General features: G+C 41.1%; 17 non-coding genes across 17 annotated transcripts; all 17 read right to left on the reverse strand.

Moving 5' to 3' along the window:
- Positions 1-161: 161 nt before the first annotated feature.
- trnan-guu (transfer RNA asparagine (anticodon GUU)) lies at positions 162-235 on the reverse strand. The gene has a single exon. It is a non-coding gene; the product is annotated as a tRNA-Asn (tRNA).
- A 3,348-nt stretch (positions 236-3,583) lies between these two features.
- trnan-guu (transfer RNA asparagine (anticodon GUU)) lies at positions 3,584-3,657 on the reverse strand. Its single transcript has one exon. It is a non-coding gene; the product is annotated as a tRNA-Asn (tRNA).
- A 612-nt stretch (positions 3,658-4,269) lies between these two features.
- On the reverse strand, positions 4,270-4,343 carry trnan-guu (transfer RNA asparagine (anticodon GUU)). The gene has a single exon. It is a non-coding gene; the product is annotated as a tRNA-Asn (tRNA).
- A 1,302-nt stretch (positions 4,344-5,645) lies between these two features.
- On the reverse strand, positions 5,646-5,719 carry trnan-guu (transfer RNA asparagine (anticodon GUU)). Its single transcript has one exon. It is a non-coding gene; the product is annotated as a tRNA-Asn (tRNA).
- A 606-nt stretch (positions 5,720-6,325) lies between these two features.
- On the reverse strand, positions 6,326-6,399 carry trnan-guu (transfer RNA asparagine (anticodon GUU)). Its single transcript has one exon. It is a non-coding gene; the product is annotated as a tRNA-Asn (tRNA).
- Positions 6,400-7,007: 608 nt separating this feature from the next.
- On the reverse strand, positions 7,008-7,081 carry trnan-guu (transfer RNA asparagine (anticodon GUU)). The gene has a single exon. It is a non-coding gene; the product is annotated as a tRNA-Asn (tRNA).
- Positions 7,082-8,375: 1,294 nt separating this feature from the next.
- Positions 8,376-8,449, reverse strand: trnan-guu (transfer RNA asparagine (anticodon GUU)). The gene has a single exon. It is a non-coding gene; the product is annotated as a tRNA-Asn (tRNA).
- A 614-nt stretch (positions 8,450-9,063) lies between these two features.
- On the reverse strand, positions 9,064-9,137 carry trnan-guu (transfer RNA asparagine (anticodon GUU)). The gene has a single exon. It is a non-coding gene; the product is annotated as a tRNA-Asn (tRNA).
- A 1,286-nt stretch (positions 9,138-10,423) lies between these two features.
- Positions 10,424-10,497, reverse strand: trnan-guu (transfer RNA asparagine (anticodon GUU)). The gene has a single exon. It is a non-coding gene; the product is annotated as a tRNA-Asn (tRNA).
- Positions 10,498-11,112: 615 nt separating this feature from the next.
- On the reverse strand, positions 11,113-11,186 carry trnan-guu (transfer RNA asparagine (anticodon GUU)). The gene has a single exon. It is a non-coding gene; the product is annotated as a tRNA-Asn (tRNA).
- A 615-nt stretch (positions 11,187-11,801) lies between these two features.
- Positions 11,802-11,875, reverse strand: trnan-guu (transfer RNA asparagine (anticodon GUU)). Its single transcript has one exon. It is a non-coding gene; the product is annotated as a tRNA-Asn (tRNA).
- A 1,293-nt stretch (positions 11,876-13,168) lies between these two features.
- On the reverse strand, positions 13,169-13,242 carry trnan-guu (transfer RNA asparagine (anticodon GUU)). Its single transcript has one exon. It is a non-coding gene; the product is annotated as a tRNA-Asn (tRNA).
- A 1,284-nt stretch (positions 13,243-14,526) lies between these two features.
- trnan-guu (transfer RNA asparagine (anticodon GUU)) lies at positions 14,527-14,600 on the reverse strand. The gene has a single exon. It is a non-coding gene; the product is annotated as a tRNA-Asn (tRNA).
- Positions 14,601-16,574: 1,974 nt separating this feature from the next.
- trnan-guu (transfer RNA asparagine (anticodon GUU)) lies at positions 16,575-16,648 on the reverse strand. Its single transcript has one exon. It is a non-coding gene; the product is annotated as a tRNA-Asn (tRNA).
- A 614-nt stretch (positions 16,649-17,262) lies between these two features.
- Positions 17,263-17,336, reverse strand: trnan-guu (transfer RNA asparagine (anticodon GUU)). The gene has a single exon. It is a non-coding gene; the product is annotated as a tRNA-Asn (tRNA).
- A 1,286-nt stretch (positions 17,337-18,622) lies between these two features.
- trnan-guu (transfer RNA asparagine (anticodon GUU)) lies at positions 18,623-18,696 on the reverse strand. The gene has a single exon. It is a non-coding gene; the product is annotated as a tRNA-Asn (tRNA).
- Positions 18,697-19,310: 614 nt separating this feature from the next.
- Positions 19,311-19,384, reverse strand: trnan-guu (transfer RNA asparagine (anticodon GUU)). Its single transcript has one exon. It is a non-coding gene; the product is annotated as a tRNA-Asn (tRNA).
- Positions 19,385-19,392: the final 8 nt, after the last annotated feature.

A 19,392-nucleotide genomic window follows, 5' to 3' on the forward strand; every position in this document is an offset into this window, starting at 1 on the left:
CCAGACACTCCGTACTCAAGTCAACGGATGTAATTGGTTGGACGGGGAATGACAGAGCAGTTCTATAAAATCTACTCTTGGAAACACAGTTGATTTTTTTCACTTAATAAAGGTTTATGGTATGGGCTGATGCTTGACCTGGTGTTCAGTAAATATCAGCTCGTCCCTGGGTGGGCTTGAACCACCAACCTTTCGATTAACAGTCGAACGCGCTAACCAATTGCGCCACAGAGACCTATGTATAAAAGCACATGTGTCTTGAAAAAAAAGTAATACACCCAAAAAAAACCTGTGCGTTAAATCACCTCGACATTGATGACTTCAAATATTGATAGAAAGTAGCCGTATTTCATTCCCCACTGATAAATAACATATGATTTAAATTCTTGGGCCCCCTCCCATCAGTCCCTCCTGAATCATCTCCTTTCAACCTTTAACCTTATCTCTGAGCGTATGAATTCTCCTGGGTTCTGGAAAAGGGGAAAAGGGGGGAGCCCCCCTTAAGAACAAGCTTTCCTCTGCCTGTGGCCCCCTTAAATGTTAATTGGTAAAAAAAGACAGCAAAATATGGCTTTTAAGAAAAAAACTATTTCCATGTTATGATCGTAAGACAAGGTGAAATGGATCATATCTAAGCTCCAATATACTTTCAATTCCGAGAAAGCACTTGAGCCAGCTAGCTCTTCTTCCAGACACTCCGTACTCAAGTCAACGGAAGTAAATGGTTGGACAGGAAATGACAGAGCAGTTCTATCAAATCTACTCTTGGAAACACAGTTGATTTTTTTCACTTAACAAAGGTTGATGGTATGCGCTGATGCTTGACCTGGTGTTCAGTAAAAAACAGCTCTTCCCTGGGTGGGCTTGAACCACCAACCTTTCGATTAACAGTCGAACGCGCTAACCAATTGCGCCACAGAGACCTATGTATAAAATCACATGTGTCTTGAAAAAAAAGTAATACACCCAAAAAAAACCTGTGCGTTAAATCACCTCGACATTGATGACTTCAAATGTTGATAGAAAGTAGCCGTATTTCATTCCCCACTGATAAATAACATGATTTAAATTCTTGGGCCCCCTCCCATCAGTCCCTCCTGAATCAACTCCTTTCAACCCTTAACCTTATCTCTTAGCGTATGAATTCTCCTGGGTTCTGGAAAAGGGGAAAAGGGGGGAGCCCCCCTTAAGAACAAGCTTTCCTCTGCCTGTGGCCCCCTTAAATGTTAATTGGTAAAAAAAGATAGCAAAATATGGCTTTTAAGAAAAAAACTATTTCCATGTTATGATCGTAAGACAAGGTGAAATGGATCATATCTAAGCTCCAATATACTTTCAATTCCGAGAAAGCACTTGAGCCAGCTAGCTCTTCTTCCAGACACTCCGTACTCAAGTCAACGGATGTAATTGGTTGGACGGGGAATGACAGAGCAGTTCTATAAAATCTACTCTTGGAAACACAGTTGATTTTTTTCACTTAATAAAGGTTTATGGTATGGGCTGATGCTTGACCTGGTGTTCAGTAAATATCAGCTCGTCCCTGGGTGGGCTTGAACCACCAACCTTTCGATTAACAGTCGAACACGCTAACCAATTGCGCCACAGAGACCTATGTATAAAAACACATGTGTCTTGAAAAAAAAGTAATACACCCAAAAAAAACCTGTGCGTTAAATCACCTCGACATTGATGACTTCAAATATTGATAGAAAGTAGCCGTATTTCATTCCCCACTGATAAATAACATATGATTTAAATTCTTGGGCCCCCTCCCATCAGTCCCTCCTGAATCATCTCCTTTCAACCTTTAACCTTATCTCTGAGCGTATGAATTCTCCTGGGTTCTGGAAAAGGGGAAAAGGGGGGAGCCCCCCTTAAGAACAAGCTTTCCTCTGCCTGTGGCCCCCTTAAATGTTAATTGGTAAAAAAAGACAGCAAAATATGGCTTTTAAGAAAAAAACTATTTCCATGTTATGATCGTAAGACAAGGTGAAATGGATCATATCTAAGCTCCAATATACTTTCAATTCCGAGAAAGCACTTGAGCCAGCTAGCTCTTCTTCCAGACACTCCGTACTCAAGTCAACGGAAGTAAATGGTTGGACAGGAAATGACAGAGCAGTTCTATCAAATCTACTCTTGGAAACACAGTTGATTTTTTTCACTTAACAAAGGTTGATGGTATGCGCTGATGCTTGACCTGGTGTTCAGTAAAAAACAGCTCTTCCCTGGGTGGGCTTGAACCACCAACCTTTCGATTAACAGTCGAACGCGCTAACCAATTGCGCCACAGAGACCTATGTGAAAAATCACATGTGTCTTGAAAAAAAAGTAATACACCCAAAAAAAACCTGTGCGTTAAATCACCTCGACATTGATGACTTCAAATGTTGATAGAAAGTAGCCGTATTTCATTCCCCACTGATAAATAACATATGATTTAAATTCTTGGGCCCCCTCCCATCAGTCCCTCCTGAATCAACTCCTTTCAACCCTTAACCTTATCTCTGAGCGTATGAATTCTCCTGGGTTCTGGAAAAGGGGAAAAGGGGGGAGCCCCACAAGCTTTCCTCTGCCTGTGGCCCCCTTAAATGTTGATTGGTAAAAAAAGATAGCAAAATATGGCTTTTAAGAAAAAAACTATTTCCATGTTATGATCGTAAGACAAGGTGAAATGGATCATATCTAAGCTCCAATATACTTTCAATTCCGAGAAAGCACTTGAGCCAGCTAGCTCTTCTTCCAGACACTCCGTACTCAAGTCAACGGATGTAATTGGTTGGACGGGGAATGACAGAGCAGTTCTATAAAATCTACTCTTGGAAACACAGTTGATTTTTTTCACTTAACAAAGGTTTATGGTATGGGCTGATGCTTGACCTGGTGTTCAGTAAAGATCAGCTCGTCCCTGGGTGGGCTTGAACCACCAACCTTTCGATTAACAGTCGAACACGCTAACCAAATGCGCCACAGAGACCTATGTAAAAAAACACATGTGTCTTGAAAAAAAAGTAATACACCCAAAAAAAACCTGTGCGTTAAATCACCTCGACATTGATGACTTCAAATGTTGATAGAAAGTAGCCGTATTTCATTCCCCACTGATAAATAACATATGATTTAAATTCTTGGGCCCCCTCCCATCAGTCCCTCCTGAATCAACTCCTTTCAACCCTTAACCTTATCTCTGAGCGTATGAATTCTCCTGGGTTCTGGAAAAGGGGAAAAGGGGGGAGCCCCACAAGCTTTCCTCTGCCTGTGGCCCCCTTAAATGTTGATTGGTAAAAAAAGATAGCAAAATATGGCTTTTAAGAAAAAAACTATTTCCATGTTATGATCGTAAGACAAGGTGAAATGGATCATATCTAAGCTCCAATATACTTTCAATTCCGAGAAAGCACTTGAGCCAGCTAGCTCTTCTTCCAGACACTCCGTACTCAAGTCAACGGATGTAATTGGTTGGACGGGGAATGACAGAGCAGTTCTATAAAATCTACTCTTGGAAACACAGTTGATTTTTTTCACTTAACAAAGGTTTATGGTATGGGCTGATGCTTGACCTGGTGTTCAGTAAATATCAGCTCGTCCCTGGGTGGGCTTGAACCACCAACCTTTCGATTAACAGTCGAACGCGCTAACCAATTGCGCCACAGAGACCTATGTATAAAATCACATGTGTCTTGAAAAAAAAGTAATACACCCAAAAAAAACCTGTGCGTTAAATCACCTCGACATTGATGACTTAAAATGTTGATAGAAAGTAGCCGTATTTCATTCCCCACTGATAAATAACATGATTTAAATTCTTGGGCCCCCTCCCATCAGTCCCTCCTGAATCAACTCCTTTCAACCCTTAACCTTATCTCTTAGCGTATGAATTCTCCTGGGTTCTGGAAAAGGGGAAAAGGGGGGAGCCCCCCTTAAGAACAAGCTTTCCTCTGCCTGTGGCCCCCTTAAATGTTAATTGGTAAAAAAAGATAGCAAAATATGGCTTTTAAGAAAAAAACTATTTCCATGTTATGATCGTAAGACAAGGTGAAATGGATCATATCTAAGCTCCAATATACTTTCAATTCCGAGAAAGCACTTGAGCCAGCTAGCTCTTCTTCCAGACACTCCGTACTCAAGTCAACGGATGTAATTGGTTGGACGGGGAATGACAGAGCAGTTCTATAAAATCTACTCTTGGAAACACAGTTGATTTTTTTCACTTAATAAAGGTTTATGGTATGGGCTGATGCTTGACCTGGTGTTCAGTAAATATCAGCTCGTCCCTGGGTGGGCTTGAACCACCAACCTTTCGATTAACAGTCGAACGCGCTAACCAATTGCGCCACAGAGACCTATGTATAAAAACACATGTGTCTTGAAAAAAAAGTAATACACCCAAAAAAAACCTGTGCGTTAAATCACCTCGACATTGATGACTTCAAATATTGATAGAAAGTAGCCGTATTTCATTCCCCACTGATAAATAACATATGATTTAAATTCTTGGGCCCCCTCCCATCAGTCCCTCCTGAATCATCTCCTTTCAACCTTTAACCTTATCTCTGAGCGTATGAATTCTCCTGGGTTCTGGAAAAGGGGAAAAGGGTGGAGCCCCCCTTAAGAACAAGCTTTCCTCTGCCTGTGGCCCCCTTAAATGTTAATTGGTAAAAAAAGATAGCAAAATATGGCTTTTAAGAAAAAAACTATTTCCATGTTATGATCGTAAGACAAGGTGAAATGGATCATATCTAAGCTCCAATATACTTTCAATTCCGAGAAAGCACTTGAGCCAGCTAGCTCTTCTTCCAGACACTCCGTACTCAAGTCAACGGATGTAATTGGTTGGACGGGGAATGACAGAGCAGTTCTATAAAATCTACTCTTGGAAACACAGTTGATTTTTTTCACTTAACAAAGGTTTATGGTATGGGCTGATGCTTGACCTGGTGTTCAGTAAATATCAGCTCGTCCCTGGGTGGGCGTGAACCACCAACCTTTCGAATAACAGTCGAACGCGCTAACCAATTGCGCCACAGAGACCAATGTATAAAATCACATGTGTCTTGAAAAAAAAGTAATACACCCAAAAAAAACCTGTGCGTTAAATCACCTCGACATTGATGACTTCAAATATTGATAGAAAGTAGCCGTATTTCATTCCCCACTGATAAATAACATATGATTTAAATTCTTGGGCCCCCTCCCATCAGTCCCTCCTGAATCATCTCCTTTCAACCTTTAACCTTATCTCTGAGCGTATGAATTCTCCTGGGTTCTGGAAAAGGGGAAAAGGGGGGAGCCCCCCTTAAGAACAAGCTTTCCTCTGCCTGTGGCCCCCTTAAATGTTAATTGGTAAAAAAAGATAGCAAAATATGGCTTTTAAGAAAAAAACTATTTCCATGTTATGATCGTAAGACAAGGTGAAATAGATCATATCTAAGCTCCAATATACTTTCAATTCCGAGAAAGCACTTGAGCCAGCTAGCTCTTCTTCCAGACACTCCATACTCAAGTCAACGGAAGTAAATGGTTGGACAGGAAATGACAGAGCAGTTCTATCAAATCTACTCTTGGAAACACAGTTGATTTTTTTCACTTAACAAAGGTTGATGGTATGCGCTGATGCTTGACCTGGTGTTCAGTAAATATCAGCTCGTCCCTGGGTGGGCTTGAACCACCAACCTTTCGATTAACAGTCGAACGCGCTAACCAATTGCGCCACAGAGACCTATGTTTAAAAACACATGTGTCTTGAAAAAAAAGTAATACACCCAAAAAAAACCTGTGCGTTAAATCACCTCGACATTGATGACTTCAAATGTTGATAGAAAGTAGCCGTATTTCATTCCCCACTGATAAATAACATATGATTTAAATTCTTGGGCCCCCTCCCATCAGTCCCTCCTGAATCAACTCCTTTCAACCCTTAACCTTATCTCTGAGCGTATGAATTCTCCTGGGTTCTGGAAAAGGGGAAAAGGGGGGAGCCCCACAAGCTTTCCTCTGCCTGTGGCCCCCTTAAATGTTAATTGGTAAAAAAAGATAGCAAAATATGGCTTTTAAGAAAAAAACTATTTCCATGTTATGATCGTAAGACAAGGTGAAATAGATCATATCTAAGCTCCAATATACTTTCAATTCCGAGAAAGCACTTGAGCCAGCTAGCTCTTCTTCCAGACACTCCGTACTCAAGTCAACGGAAGTAAATGGTTGGACAGGAAATGACAGAGCAGTTCTATCAAATCTACTCTTGGAAACACAGTTGATTTTTTTCACTTAACAAAGGTTGATGGTATGCGCTGATGCTTGACCTGGTGTTCAGTAAATATCAGCTCGTCCCTGGGTGGGCTTGAACCACCAACCTTTCGATTAACAGTCGAACGCGCTAACCAATTGCGCCACAGAGACCTATGTATTAAATCACATGTGTCTTGAAAAAAAAGTAATACACCCAAAAAAAACCTGTGCGTTAAATCACCTCGACATTGATGACTTCAAATATTGATAGAAAGTAGCCGTATTTCATTCCCCACTGATAAATAACATATGATTTAAATTCTTGGGCCCCCTCCCATCAGTCCCTCCTGAATCATCTCCTTTCAACCTTTAACCTTATCTCTGAGCGTATGAATTCTCCTGGGTTCTGGAAAAGGGGAAAAGGGGGGAGCCCCCCTTAAGAACAAGCTTTCCTCTGCCTGTGGCCCCCTTAAATGTTAATTGGTAAAAAAAGACAGCAAAATATGGCTTTTAAGAAAAAAACTATTTCCATGTTATGATCGTAAGACAAGGTGAAATGTACTAAGCTCCAATATACTTTCAATTCCGAGAAAGCACTTGAGCCAGCTAGCTCTTCTTCCAGACACTCCGTACTCAAGTCAACGGAAGTAAATGGTTGGACAGGAAATGACAGAGCAGTTCTATAAAATCTACTCTTGGAAACACAGTTGATTTTTTTCACTTAACAAAGGTTGATGGTATGCGCTGATGCTTGACCTGGTGTTCAGTAAAAAACAGCTCGTCCCTGGGTGGGCTTGAACCACCAACCTTTCGATTAACAGTCGAACGCGCTAACCAATTGCGCCACAGAGACCTATGTATTAAATCACATGTGTCTTGAAAAAAAAGTAATACACCCAAAAAAAACCTGTGCGTTAAATCACCTCGACATTGATGACTTCAAATATTGATAGAAAGTAGCCGTATTTCATTCCCCACTGATAAATAACATATGATTTAAATTCTTGGGCCCCCTCCCATCAGTCCCTCCTGAATCATCTCCTTTCAACCTTTAACCTTATCTCTGAGCGTATGAATTCTCCTGGGTTCTGGAAAAGGGGAAAAGGGGGGAGCCCCCCTTAAGAACAAGCTTTCCTCTGCCTGTGGCCCCCTTAAATGTTAATTGGTAAAAAAAGATAGCAAAATATGGCTTTTAAGAAAAAAACTATTTCCATGTTATGATCGTAAGACAAGGTGAAATGGATCATATCTAAGCTCCAATATACTTTCAATTCCGAGAAAGCACTTGAGCCAGCTAGCTCTTCTTCCAGACACTCCGTACTCAAGTCAACGGATGTAATTGGTTGGACGGGGAATGACAGAGCAGTTCTATAAAATCTACTCTTGGAAACACAGTTGATTTTTTTCACTTAACAAAGGTTTATAGTATGGGCTGATGCTTGACCTGGTGTTCAGTAAATATCAGCTCGTCCCTGGGTGGGCTTGAACCACCAACCTTTCGATTAACAGTCGAACGCGCTAACCAATTGCTCCACAGAGACCTATGTATAAAATCACATGTGTCTTGAAAAAAAAGTAATACACCCAAAAAAAACCTGTGCGTTAAATCACCTCGACATTGATGACTTCAAATGTTGATAGAAAGTAGCCGTATTTCATTCCCCACTGATAAATAACATATGATTTAAATTCTTGGGCCCCCTCCCATCAGTCCCTCCTGAATCAACTCCTTTCAACCCTTAACCTTATCTCTGAGCGTATGAATTCTCCTGGGTTCTGGAAAAGGGGGGAGCCCCCCTTAAGAACAAGCTTTCCTCTGCCTGTGGCCCCCTTAAATGTTAATTGGTAAAAAAAGATAGCAAAATATGGCTTTTAAGAAAAAAACTATTTCCATGTTATGATCGTAAGACAAGGTGAAATGGATCATATCTAAGCTCCAATATACTTTCAATTCCGAGAAAGCACTTGAGCCAGCAAGCTCTTCTTCCAGGCACTCCGTACTCAAGTCAACGGAAGTAAATGGTTGGACAGGAAATGACAGAGCAGTTCTATCAAATCTACTCTTGGAAACAGAGTTGATTTTTTTCACTTAACAAAGGTTGATGGTATGCGCTGATGCTTGACCTGGTGTTCAGTAAATATCAGCTCGTCCCTGGGTGGGCTTGAACCACCAACCTTTCGATTAACAGTCGAACGCGCTAACCAATTGCGCCACAGAGACCTATGTATAAAATCACATGTGTCTTGAAAAAAAAGTAATACACCCAAAAAAAACCTGTGCGTTAAATCACCTCGACATTGATGACTTCAAATATTGATAGAAAGTAGCCGTATTTCATTCCCCACTGATAAATAACATATGATTTAAATTCTTGGGCCCCCTCCCATCAGTCCCTCCTGAATCAACTCCTTTCAACCCTTAACCTTATCTCTGAGCGTATGAATTCTCCTGGGTTCTGGAAAAGGGGAAAAGGGGGGAGCCCCCCTTAAGAACAAGCTTTCCTCTGCCTGTGGCCCCCTTAAATGTTAATTGGTAAAAAAAGATAGCAAAATATGGCTTTTAAGAAAAAAACTATTTCCATGTTATGATCGTAAGACAAGGTGAAATGGATCATATCTAAGCTCCAATATACTTTCAATTCCGAGAAAGCACTTGAGCCAGCTAGCTCTTCTTCCAGACACTCCGTACTCAAGTCAACGGATGTAATTGGTTGGACGGGGAATGACAGAGCAGTTCTATAAAATCTACTCTTGGAAACACAGTTGATTTTTTTCACTTAACAAAGGTTTATGGTATGGGCTGATGCTTGACCTGGTGTTCAGTAAATAACAGCTCGTCCCTGGGTGGGCTTGAACCACCAACCTTTCGATTAACAGTCGAACGCGCTAACCAATTGCGCCACAGAGACCAATGTAAAAAAACACATGTGTCTTGAAAAAAAAGTAATACACCCAAAAAAAACCTGTGCGTTAAATCACCTCGACATTGATGACTTCAAATGTTGATAGAAAGTAGCCGTATTTCATTCCCCACTGATAAATAACATATGATTTAAATTCTTGGGCCCCCTCCCATCAGTCCCTCCTGAATCAACTCCTTTCAACCCTTAACCTTATCTCTGAGCGTATGAATTCTCCTGGGTTCTGGAAAAGGGGAAAAGGGGGGAGCCCCACAAGCTTTCCTCTGCCTGTGGCCCCCTTAAATGTTGATTGGTAAAAAAAGATAGCAAAATATGGCTTTTAAGAAAAAAACTATTTCCATGTTATGATCGTAAGACAAGGTGAAATGGATCATATCTAAGCTCCAATATACTTTCAATTCCGAGAAAGCACTTGAGCCAGCTAGCTCTTCTTCCAGACACTCCGTACTCAAGTCAATGGATGTAATTGGTTGGACGGGGAATGACAGAGCAGTTCTATAAAATCGACTCTTGGAAACACAGTTGATTTTTTTCACTTAACAAAGGTTTATGGTATGGGCTGATGCTTGACCTGGTGTTCAGTAAAGATCAGCTCGTCCCTGGGTGGGCTTGAACCACCAACCTTTCGATTAACAGTCGAACACGCTAACCAAATGCGCCACAGAGACCTATGTAAAAAAACACATGTGTCTTGAAAAAAAAGTAATACACCCAAAAAAAACCTGTGCGTTAAATCACCTCGACATTGATGACTTCAAATGTTGATAGAAAGTAGCCGTATTTCATTCCCCACTGATAAATAACATATGATTTAAATTCTTGGGCCCCCTCCCATCAGTCCCTCCTGAATCAACTCCTTTCAACCCTTAAGCTTATCTCTGAGCGTATGAATTCTCCTGGGTTCTGGAAAAGGGGAAAAGGGGGGAGCCCCACAAGCTTTCCTCTGCCTGTGGCCCCCTTAAATGTTAATTGGTAAAAAAAGATAGCAAAATATGGCTTTTAAGAAAAAAACTATTTCCATGTTATGATCGTAAGACAAGGTGAAATGGATCATATCTAAGCTCCAATATACTTTCAATTCCGAGAAAGCACTTGAGCCAGCTAGCTCTTCTTCCAGACACTCCGTACTCAAGTCAACGGATGTAATTGGTTGGACGGGGAATGACAGAGCAGTTCTATAAAATCTACTCTTGGAAACACATTTGATTTTTTTCACTTAACAAAGGTTTATGGTATGGGCTGATGCTTGACCTGGTGTTCAGTAAATATCAGCTCGTCCCTGGGTGGGCTTGAACCACCAACCTTTCGATTAACAGTCGAACGCGCTAACCAATTGCGCCACAGAGACCTATGTATAAAATCACATGTGTCTTGAAAAAAAAGTAATACACCCAAAAAAAACCTGTGCGTTAAATCACCTCGACATTGATGACTTCAAATGTTGATAGAAAGTAGCCGTATTTCATTCCCCACTGATAAATAACATATGATTTAAATTCTTGGGCCCCCTCCCATCAGTCCCTCCTGAATCAACTCCTTTCAACCCTTAACCTTATCTCTGAGCGTATGAATTCTCCTGGGTTCTGGAAAAGGGGAAAAGGGGGGAGCCCCCCTTAAGAACAAGCTTTCCTCTGCCTGTGGCCCCCTTAAATGTTAATTGGTAAAAAAAAGATAGCAAAATATGGCTTTTAAGAAAAAAACTATTTCCATGTTATGATCGTAAGACAAGGTGAAATGGATCATATCTAAGCTCCAATATACTTTCAATTCCGAGAAAGCACTTGAGCCAGCTAGCTCTTCTTCCAGACACTCCGTACTCAAGTCAACGGATGTAATTGGTTGGACGGGGAATGACAGAGCAGTTCTATAAAATCTACTCTTGGAAACACAGTTGATTTTTTTCACTTAACAAAGGTTTATGGTATGGGCTGATGCTTGACCTGGTGTTCAGTAAATATCAGCTCGTCCCTGGGTGGGCTTGAACCACCAACCTTTCGATTAACAGTCGAACGCGCTAACCAATTGCGCCACAGAGACCTATGTATAAAATCACATGTGTCTTGAAAAAAAAGTAATACACCCAAAAAAAACCTGTGCGTTAAATCACCTCGACATTGATGACTTCAAATGTTGATAGAAAGTAGCCGTATTTCATTCCCCACTGATAAATAACATATGATTTAAATTCTTGGGCCCCCTCCCATCAGTCCCTCCTGAATCAACTCCTTTCAACCCTTAACCTTATCTCTGAGCGTATGAATTCTCCTGGGTTCTGGAAAAGGGGAAAAGGGGGGAGCCCCCCTTAAGAACAAGCTTTCCTCTGCCTGTGGCCCCCTTAAATGTTAATTGGTAAAAAAAAGATAGCAAAATATGGCTTTTAAGAAAAAAACTATTTCCATGTTATGATCGTAAGACAAGGTGAAATGGATCATATCTAAGCTCCAATATACTTTCAATTCCGAGAAAGCACTTGAGCCAGCTAGCTCTTCTTCCAGACACTCCGTACTCAAGTCAACGGATGTAATTGGTTGGACGGGGAATGACAGAGCAGTTCTATAAAATCTACTCTTGGAAACACAGTTGATTTTTTTCACTTAACAAAGGTTTATGGTATGGGCTGATGCTTGACCTGGTGTTCAGTAAATATCAGCTCGTCCCTGGGTGGGCTTGAACCACCAACCTTTCGATTAACAGTCGAACGCGCTAACCAATTGCGCCACAGAGACCTTTGTAAAAAAACACATGTGTCTTGAAAAAAAAGTAATACACCCAAAAAAAACCTGTGCGTTAAATCACCTCGACATTGATGACTTAAAATGTTGATAGAAAGTAGCCGTATTTCATTCCCCACTGATAAATAACATGATTTAAATTCTTGGGCCCCCTCCCATCAGTCCCTCCTGAATCAACTCCTTTCAACCCTTAACCTTATCTCTGAGCGTATGAATTCTCCTGGGTTCTGGAAAAGGGGAAAAGGGGGGAGCCCCACAAGCTTTCCTCTGCCTGTGGCCCCCTTAAATGTTGATTGGTAAAAAAAGATAGCAAAATATGGCTTTTAAGAAAAAAACTATTTCCATGTTATGATCGTAAGACAAGGTGAAATGGATCATATCTAAGCTCCAATATACTTTCAATTCCGAGAAAGCACTTGAGCCAGCTAGCTCTTCTTCCAGACACTCCGTACTCAAGTCAATGGATGTAATTGGTTGGACGGGGAATGACAGAGCAGTTCTATAAAATCGACTCTTGGAAACACAGTTGATTTTTTTCACTTAACAAAGGTTTATGGTATGGGCTGATGCTTGACCTGGTGTTCAGTAAAGATCAGCTCGTCCCTGGGTGGGCTTGAACCACCAACCTTTCGATTAACAGTCGAACACGCTAACCAAATGCGCCACAGAGACCTATGTAAAAAAACACATGTGTCTTGAAAAAAAAGTAATACACCCAAAAAAAACCTGTGCGTTAAATCACCTCGACATTGATGACTTCAAATGTTGATAGAAAGTAGCCGTATTTCATTCCCCACTGATAAATAACATATGATTTAAATTCTTGGGCCCCCTCCCATCAGTCCCTCCTGAATCAACTCCTTTCAACCCTTAAGCTTATCTCTGAGCGTATGAATTCTCCTGGGTTCTGGAAAAGGGGAAAAGGGGGGAGCCCCCCTTAAGAACAAGCTTTCCTCTGCCTGTGGCCCCCTTAAATGTTAATTGGTAAAAAAAAGATAGCAAAATATGGCTTTTAAGAAAAAAACTATTTCCATGTTATGATCGTAAGACAAGGTGAAATGGATCATATCTAAGCTCCAATATACTTTCAATTCCGAGAAAGCACTTGAGCCAGCTAGCTCTTCTTCCAGACACTCCGTACTCAAGTCAACGGATGTAATTGGTTGGACGGGGAATGACAGAGCAGTTCTATAAAATCTACTCTTGGAAACACAGTTGATTTTTTTCACTTAACAAAGGTTTATGGTATGGGCTGATGCTTGACCTGGTGTTCAGTAAATATCAGCTCGTCCCTGGGTGGGCTTGAACCACCAACCTTTCGATTAACAGTCGAACGCGCTAACCAATTGCGCCACAGAGACCTATGTATAAAAACACATGTGTCTTGAAAAAAAAGTAATACACCCAAAAAAAACCTGTGCGTTAAATCACCTCGACATTGATGACTTAAAATGTTGATAGAAAGTAGCCGTATTTCATTCCCCACTGATAAATAACATGATTTAAATTCTTGGGCCCCCTCCCATCAGTCCCTCCTGAATCAACTCCTTTCAACCCTTAACCTTATCTCTGAGCGTATGAATTCTCCTGGGTTCTGGAAAAGGGGAAAAGGGGGGAGCCCCACAAGCTTTCCTCTGCCTGTGGCCCCCTTAAATGTTGATTGGTAAAAAAAGATAGCAAAATATGGCTTTTAAGAAAAAAACTATTTCCATGTTATGATCGTAAGACAAGGTGAAATGGATCATATCTAAGCTCCAATATACTTTCAATTCCGAGAAAGCACTTGAGCCAGCTAGCTCTTCTTCCAGACACTCCGTACTCAAGTCAATGGATGTAATTGGTTGGACGGGGAATGACAGAGCAGTTCTATAAAATCGACTCTTGGAAACACAGTTGATTTTTTTCACTTAACAAAGGTTTATGGTATGGGCTGATGCTTGACCTGGTGTTCAGTAAAGATCAGCTCGTCCCTGGGTGGGCTTGAACCACCAACCTTTCGATTAACAGTCGAACACGCTAACCAAATGCGCCACAGAGACCTATGTAAAAAAACACATGTGTCTTGAAAAAAAAGTAATACACCCAAAAAAAACCTGTGCGTTAAATCACCTCGACATTGATGACTTCAAATGTTGATAGAAAGTAGCCGTATTTCATTCCCCACTGATAAATAACATATGATTTAAATTCTTGGGCCCCCTCCCATCAGTCCCTCCTGAATCAACTCCTTTCAACCCTTAAGCTTATCTCTGAGCGTATGAATTCTCCTGGGTTCTGGAAAAGGGGAAAAGGGGGGAGCCCCACAAGCTTTCCTCTGCCTGTGGCCCCCTTAAATGTTAATTGGTAAAAAAAGATAGCAAAATATGGCTTTTAAGAAAAAAACTATTTCCATGTTATGATCGTAAGACAAGGTGAAATGGATCATATCTAAGCTCCAATATACTTTCAATTCCGAGAAAGCACTTGAGCCAGCTAGCTCTTCTTCCAGACACTCCGTACTCAAGTCAACGGATGTAATTGGTTGGACGGGGAATGACAGAGCAGTTCTATAAAATCTACTCTTGGAAACACAGTTGATTTTTTTCACTTAATAAAGGTTTATGGTATGGGCTGATGCTTGACCTGGTGTTCAGTAAATATCAGCTCGTCCCTGGGTGGGCTTGAACCACCAACCTTTCGATTAACAGTCGAACGCGCTAACCAATTGCGCCACAGAGACCTATGTATAAAAACACATGTGTCTTGAAAAAAAAGTAATACACCCAAAAAAAACCTGTGCGTTAAATCACCTCGACATTGATGACTTCAAATATTGATAGAAAGTAGCCGTATTTCATTCCCCACTGATAAATAACATATGATTTAAATTCTTGGGCCCCCTCCCATCAGTCCCTCCTGAATCATCTCCTTTCAACCTTTAACCTTATCTCTGAGCGTATGAATTCTCCTGGGTTCTGGAAAAGGGGAAAAGGGTGGAGCCCCCCTTAAGAACAAGCTTTCCTCTGCCTGTGGCCCCCTTAAATGTTAATTGGTAAAAAAAGATAGCAAAATATGGCTTTTAAGAAAAAAACTATTTCCATGTTATGATCGTAAGACAAGGTGAAATGGATCATATCTAAGCTCCAATATACTTTCAATTCCGAGAAAGCACTTGAGCCAGCTAGCTCTTCTTCCAGACACTCCGTACTCAAGTCAACGGATGTAATTGGTTGGACGGGGAATGACAGAGCAGTTCTATAAAATCTACTCTTGGAAACACAGTTGATTTTTTTCACTTAACAAAGGTTTATGGTATGGGCTGATGCTTGACCTGGTGTTCAGTAAAGATCAGCTCGTCCCTGGGTGGGCTTGAACCACCAACCTTTCGATTAACAGTCGAACACGCTAACCAATTGCGCCACAGAGACCTATGTATAAAAACACATGTGTCTTGAAAAAAAAGTAATACACCCAAAAAAAACCTGTGCGTTAAATCACCTCGACATTGATGACTTCAAATGTTGATAGAAAGTAGCCGTATTTCATTCCCCACTGATAAATAACATATGATTTAAATTCTTGGGCCCCCTCCCATCAGTCCCTCCTGAATCAACTCCTTTCAACCCTTAACCTTATCTCTGAGCGTATGAATTCTCCTGGGTTCTGGAAAAGGGGGGAGCCCCCCTTAAGAACAAGCTTTCCTCTGCCTGTGGCCCCCTTAAATGTTAATTGGTAAAAAAAGATAGCAAAATATGGCTTTTAAGAAAAAAACTATTTCCATGTTATGATCGTAAGACAAGGTGAAATGGATCATATCTAAGCTCCAATATACTTTCAATTCCGAGAAAGCACTTGAGCCAGCTAGCTCTTCTTCCAGACACTCCGTACTCAAGTCAACGGATGTAATTGGTTGGACGGGGAATGACAGAGCAGTTCTATAAAATCTACTCTTGGAAACACAGTTGATTTTTTTCACTTAACAAAGGTTTATAGTATGGGCTGATGCTTGACCTGGTGTTCAGTAAATATCAGCTCGTCCCTGGGTGGGCTTGAACCACCAACCTTTCGATTAACAGTCGAACGCGCTAACCAATTGCTCCACAGAGACCTATGTATAAAATCACATGTGTCTTGAAAAAAAAGTAATACACCCAAAAAAAACCTGTGCGTTAAATCACCTCGACATTGATGACTTCAAATGTTGATAGAAAGTAGCCGTATTTCATTCCCCACTGATAAATAACATATGATTTAAATTCTTGGGCCCCCTCCCATCAGTCCCTCCTGAATCAACTCCTTTCAACCCTTAACCTTATCTCTGAGCGTATGAATTCTCCTGGGTTCTGGAAAAGGGGGGAGCCCCCCTTAAGAACAAGCTTTCCTCTGCCTGTGGCCCCCTTAAATGTTAATTGGTAAAAAAAGATAGCAAAATATGGCTTTTAAGAAAAAAACTATTTCCATGTTATGATCGTAAGACAAGGTGAAATGGATCATATCTAAGCTCCAATATACTTTCAATTCCGAGAAAGCACTTGAGCCAGCAAGCTCTTCTTCCAGGCACTCCGTACTCAAGTCAACGGAAGTAAATGGTTGGACAGGAAATGACAGAGCAGTTCTATCAAATCTACTCTTGGAAACAGAGTTGATTTTTTTCACTTAACAAAGGTTGATGGTATGCGCTGATGCTTGACCTGGTGTTCAGTAAATATCAGCTCGTCCCTGGGTGGGCTTGAACCACCAACCTTTCGATTAACAGTCGAACGCGCTAACCAATTGCGCCACAGAGACCTTTGTATAAAATCACATGTGTCTTGAAAAAAAAGTAATACACCCAAAAAAAACCTGTGCGTTAAATCACCTCGACATTGATGACTTCAAATATTGATAGAAAGTAGCCGTATTTCATTCCCCACTGATAAATAACATATGATTTAAATTCTTGGGCCCCCTCCCATCAGTCCCTCCTGAATCAACTCCTTTCAACCCTTAACCTTATCTCTGAGCGTATGAATTCTCCTGGGTTCTGGAAAAGGGGAAAAGGGGGGAGCCCCCCTTAAGAACAAGCTTTCCTCTGCCTGTGGCCCCCTTAAATGTTAATTGGTAAAAAAAGATAGCAAAATATGGCTTTTAAGAAAAAAACTATTTCCATGTTATGATCGTAAGACAAGGTGAAATGGATCATATCTAAGCTCCAATATACTTTCAATTCCGAGAAAGCACTTGAGCCAGCTAGCTCTTCTTCCAGACACTCCGTACTCAAGTCAACGGATGTAATTGGTTGGACGGGGAATGACAGAGCAGTTCTATAAAATCTACTCTTGGAAACACAGTTGATTTTTTTCACTTAACAAAGGTTTATGGTATGGGCTGATGCTTGACCTGGTGTTCAGTAAATAACAGCTCGTCCCTGGGTGGGCTTGAACCACCAACCTTTCGATTAACAGTCGAACGCGCTAACCAATTGCGCCACAGAGACCTATGTAAAAAAACACATGTGTCTTGAAAAAAAAGTAATACACCCAAAAAAAACCTGTGCGTTAAATCACCTCGACATTGATGACTTCAAATGTTGATAGAAAGTAGCCGTATTTCATTCCCCACTGATAAATAACATATGATTTAAATTCTTGGGCCCCCTCCCATCAGTCCCTCCTGAATCAACTCCTTTCAACCCTTAACCTTATCTCTGAGCGTATGAATTCTCCTGGGTTCTGGAAAAGGGGAAAAGGGGGGAGCCCCACAAGCTTTCCTCTGCCTGTGGCCCCCTTAAATGTTGATTGGTAAAAAAAGATAGCAAAATATGGCTTTTAAGAAAAAAACTATTTCCATGTTATGATCGTAAGACAAGGTGAAATGGATCATATCTAAGCTCCAATATACTTTCAATTCCGAGAAAGCACTTGAGCCAGCTAGCTCTTCTTCCAGACACTCCGTACTCAAGTCAATGGATGTAATTGGTTGGACGGGGAATGACAGAGCAGTTCTATAAAATCGACTCTTGGAAACACAGTTGATTTTTTTCACTTAACAAAGGTTTATGGTATGGGCTGATGCTTGACCTGGTGTTCAGTAAAGATCAGCTCGTCCCTGGGTGGGCTTGAACCACCAACCTTTCGATTAACAGTCGAACACGCTAACCAAATGCGCCACAGAGACCTATGTAAAAAAACACATGTGTCTTGAAAAAAAAGTAATACACCCAAAAAAAACCTGTGCGTTAAATCACCTCGACATTGATGACTTCAAATGTTGATAGAAAGTAGCCGTATTTCATTCCCCACTGATAAATAACATATGATTTAAATTCTTGGGCCCCCTCCCATCAGTCCCTCCTGAATCAACTCCTTTCAACCCTTAAGCTTATCTCTGAGCGTATGAATTCTCCTGGGTTCTGGAAAAGGGGAAAAGGGGGGAGCCCCACAAGCTTTCCTCTGCCTGTGGCCCCCTTAAATGTTAATTGGTAAAAAAAGATAGCAAAATATGGCTTTTAAGAAAAAAACTATTTCCATGTTATGATCGTAAGACAAGGTGAAATGGATCATATCTAAGCTCCAATATACTTTCAATTCCGAGAAAGCACTTGAGCCAGCTAGCTCTTCTTCCAGACACTCCGTACTCAAGTCAACGGATGTAATTGGTTGGACGGGGAATGACAGAGCAGTTCTATAAAATCTACTCTTGGAAACACAGTTGATTTTTTTCACTTAACAAAGGTTTATGGTATGGGCTGATGCTTGACCTGGTGTTCAGTAAATATCAGCTCGTCCCTGGGTGGGCTTGAACCACCAACCTTTCGATTAACAGTCGAACGCGCTAACCAATTGCGCCACAGAGACCTATGTATAAAATCACATGTGTCTTGAAAAAAAAGTAATACACCCAAAAAAAACCTGTGCGTTAAATCACCTCGACATTGATGACTTCAAATGTTGATAGAAAGTAGCCGTATTTCATTCCCCACTGATAAATAACATATGATTTAAATTCTTGGGCCCCCTCCCATCAGTCCCTCCTGAATCAACTCCTTTCAACCCTTAACCTTATCTCTGAGCGTATGAATTCTCCTGGGTTCTGGAAAAGGGGAAAAGGGGGGAGCCCCCCTTAAGAACAAGCTTTCCTCTGCCTGTGGCCCCCTTAAATGTTAATTGGTAAAAAAAGATAGCAAAATATGGCTTTTAAGAAAAAAACTATTTCCATGTTATGATCGTAAGACAAGGTGAAATGGATCATATCTAAGCTCCAATATACTTTCAATTCCGAGAAAGCACTTGAGCCAGCTAGCTCTTCTTCCAGACACTCCGTACTCAAGTCAACGGATGTAATTGGTTGGACGGGGAATGACAGAGCAGTTCTATAAAATCTACTCTTGGAAACACAGTTGATTTTTTTCACTTAACAAAGGTTTATGGTATGGGCTGATGCTTGACCTGGTGTTCAGTAAATATCAGCTCGTCCCTGGGTGGGCTTGAACCACCAACCTTTCGATTAACAGTCGAACGCGCTAACCAATTGCGCCACAGAGACCTATGTAA

The sequence above is a fragment of the Gadus macrocephalus genome, chromosome 8, assembly GCF_031168955.1.
Source record: "Gadus macrocephalus chromosome 8, ASM3116895v1".
NCBI lineage: Eukaryota > Metazoa > Chordata > Actinopteri > Gadiformes > Gadidae > Gadus > Gadus macrocephalus.